A 3,878-nucleotide genomic window follows, 5' to 3' on the forward strand; every position below is an offset into this window, starting at 1 on the left:
GGACTTGTGAGTCAGGGTGCAGCCCAGCTCTGAGAAAAGGAGCCTCCGAGAAGAGGAAAAGGACCCTCTTGGTGGACTCTATGCTAAGGTTTCCTGTAGCTAGAAGTTTTCCTGTGTCCTGCCTGGTCCAGGTCAGGATAAATCTCTGTCACCTGCCAGTCTTGCAGCCACTTGGACCTAAATAAGCTTATATTGATTATAACTGCATGGACATGGCTCAAGCTTTTTGCTAGCTAGCTCTTATATTTTAAATTAGCCCATAACTATTAATCTATGTATTGCCACATGTTCCATGGTTTTACCTACGTCCCATTACATGTTGCTCCTTAGGCAGCGTGCTGGTGTCTCCCCCCACCTTGTTCCTGTCTCTCTCTTTGAATTTCCCGCCTGCCTCTAAGCTGTCTTGCCATAGGCCAAATGGCTTTATCAACCAATCAGAGCAATACATATTCACAGCACACAGAAAGACATTCCCTCATCAGTTTCCATCCCTAACCTAGCCCCACAGCCTGTCCTGGGAACAGGGAGCATAGGACAACATATTCTCCATAGCTGCTTCAAGCTGAAACAGGATTCAGGTGGTCAGGACTCTGAGTTAGCTGTAGAGAAAAGAAGGAATTACGTTTGGCTGGACCATATCACCTTTAGCAAGTCCATGAGTCACAGGTTGAAGCTAGTCAGCCAGATGGAAACTCACTGGAACAGATATAGACTAGAGACAGAGTTAATATTTGAACTTTTTAAAAATCTTTTGGCCCATGGTCTTAGTGATTGGGAAAGGGAGACCAGGAGGGTGAGAAATACCATCCTCAGGAATAGACAGGTGAGGAAAAAAATAAAAGTTTTTAGATAAATTAGTATCATTAATCAGTACTGAAATCATATAGTAGAAAATCAAATAATGAGTAACCAAGGAAAATTAAAAATCCTGATCTTGTGACCCAAAGTGTATCAAAATTGTATTAATGCTAAAATCTGAAACTTAAAGTCTTAATATAATGAAACTGCCTGCATGTGGTTCCGCTGATGCCCTGGAGGGGAGCACATACGTCTCCACGCCCCACCCACATGAGCAGCTGGAATGAACACCTGGAATGAACACCAGGCCACGACTGGACCTCTGCCTGGCCCAGAGGGCTCAAGCCAGAGGGAGGCAGCTGGGGAACACCAGGCCAAGGACAGAGGACTTTTCTTTGGCCCATAAATGATAGTAAAACAATGCACAGGGGGAGGCAATTCCCTAACCTCCCTCCACACTGACGGCCTGAGTGCTGGGTGGCCCACCCATGCTGCTCTTGGTAAAGATGGTGGTTAGGTCACATGACCTGGCTGGTTTGACCTTAGCCAAGATGGTGGCTAGACCATGTGGTTGCCCTTATTTAAGATGACACCTTGATCATGTGATTGCCCTTAAGATGGCACTGCCTGATCATGTGATCTCCCCTATCAAATATGGTGCCTGACCGCCCGTTCATGTGGGTTTTTTTTTTCCCACAAAGTAAACTGAGCAGATAAGGAACAGATAATTGAAGTATTTAAAAGTCAGTCAGAAGGAAATATAGATGGCCATATCAATCATACATTTTCATTTGCACATAGGAAATAGACTTTGTGAAGGAAAGGTAGCGAAGTAGCAGTGCAGCTGGATGGGAGAGAGGGACCCCACCCCCACCCCGGAGTTGCAGCATGTGTAAGCAGCCACAGGGGAGTGAACCCAAGCCTTGAGTCAGCGGCAGTGGTGGGGGTGGGGGGTTTTACACAATGAGTTATAAGGCCTATCAGACTGACCTCTGGCGTCCCAGAGGGTCAGCGAGGGCCAACGATAACAGTGCAAGATAGCCAATGAACCATCGTCACAAAGGCTATGGGTCGTGGAATTGAGAGGGCACAGGCCATCTCCATATGCCATTGCATAAGGACAGGGGCCGAAGGGCTTAGAGCCCAAAGACACATGGTACCAGCTAGCAAAATAAGATAAATCCTCACTTGTGGGGAAATGGCCAGAAGGGAAGGGAGGAGTCTTACCAGTCCAGTAGGGTGAAGAGTCCCCTGCTGTGCTCTTCACCTGAAGAGCCTGAAAAATGGCGGGTGGTCCAGGATCCCAGAGCTCCTCAGATTGCCAGCAGGCAGGAGAAAGCAGTGGGAATGCCTGGCGATGTTGGGTGCCAATGTTATGAATTATTGCATAGGGGACCCCCAAGGGTATCCCGCACATGTAGGGAAACATGCTGGCATGCTGGGCAGATGCAGTGATGGGCTGGGCAGATGCATGCCATGTGGGGAGGGCTGTGGCTGCGGCCAGTAATTCACAACCCAGACCCTGCATGCACATGGAGAGTTTATTATAATAGAGAAATGAAGAGAAAGACAGGAAAGAGGGGGAGAAGAAAGAGAGAGGAAGAGAAAGAGAGGACAAGGGTATGCACCTCATGGGAGGAAAAGCAGAAAAGAGAGACAGAGGAAGAGGAGTTTTTCTTTAGAATGAGGCTTTTATGTCAGGACACATGGCGGCACCAAGGGATGGGATTTCAAGGGACAAATCAGAATATTAACAGTTCCTTTTATGTAAATGTTGGCATGGACACACACATATATCTGCACACTGGTTATATATTTCTTTGATTTTATTGTTAGAGAAGCTGTGGGGAATGTCCTAAACATCCCAGAGAATGGTGGACTACATTTGGATAAACTCAGCAGCAATACCCACCCACTTCAAGAAGGCACTTGGAGAGGACAAAAAGAAGCATGCTAAATTTGGGGTGAAGGTTTCTAATGTTATTGCAAGCGACCACTCCTGTTTATTTCTTATGTTAGACACAAAGTGTCTGACTTGAAATGCCTCCGCACTTTGTTTTCGTCTTGCCTTGTTTATTTTCTTATGAGAAAGAGGCTACTATCAATCCCATTTTGCAGAAAGAAAAGCTGATAAAAATTCCCGCAAGCACGGTCCTTTCCTAGCCACTCCCTTCCAAGGAGCTAGCTACAAATGCAGGTTACAAAAAGAAAAATAAACTAAAATATAGGTACAAAACAACAACAACAACAAAAACAAACAAACAAAAAAAAACGCAATCCAAGTTGAGTTGCAACATTAGCCTTTGAAGTCGAAAAAGAGATGAAAAAAGAATTGTTTAAAAATAAAGAGGCCGGTTTTCCAGACACTAATGGGTGGGTTTTCAGCTCATTTCATTAAGCCAAATTACGAATTTACTTTTCAATTAAGGGTCCTATCACTGTCACAGCTGTGTCTTGTTCCGTCTGTCTTCCAACTTCATCCTGGCTGAATGTGGAAAGCGATTCGGTTGTGTGTGTAATCGGTGAGGTCTGGGGAGGATCTTTTACCCCCATTGTTTTCTTGGGTGTCCTCGCTCTGGGAGCCTGGCATTCCTCACGTGTCTAAGGCAATGAAGGAGCAGCGAAGCGCGGGGAAGCTGCACAAAAGACAGGCAAAGGCTATCAGTGCAGAAAGATCAATTATTCAGTGTGCACACGAAATGCCCAGTATGCCTGGGATGAGGAGACAAATATTCCTTTCCCAAGGAAGGAAATTGGTTGACCTGTGGGGGTCCATAAAGAACCGGCCTGCTAGCGGGGGGGACGATCTTTCTGGGTCCCTTGTCAATCTCTCAGATGGCCCGGCCTCGCCCTTTCTGCCCTAGGAGGCCCGGGAGGGTGGGGGAAAGCAGAGCAGGGCGTCCGCGTCTTTGCCAGCAGCTTTTGGCTTTTCCTAAGTCGCAGAAGCTTTCTTCATTCATCTTGCAGGCGCTGCAGCTCCGAGGCAAGGTGGGGACGTTCAGAGGCGGGCCTCGCGGCCCGGGCTGCGGCCGTCCCAGCCCGGCTTGGGAGGGGTAGGGCGAGGCGGTGCAGCCTCCCCC

The sequence above is a fragment of the Peromyscus eremicus genome, chromosome 15, assembly GCF_949786415.1.
Source record: "Peromyscus eremicus chromosome 15, PerEre_H2_v1, whole genome shotgun sequence".
NCBI classification, from domain to species: Eukaryota; Metazoa; Chordata; class Mammalia; order Rodentia; family Cricetidae; genus Peromyscus; species Peromyscus eremicus.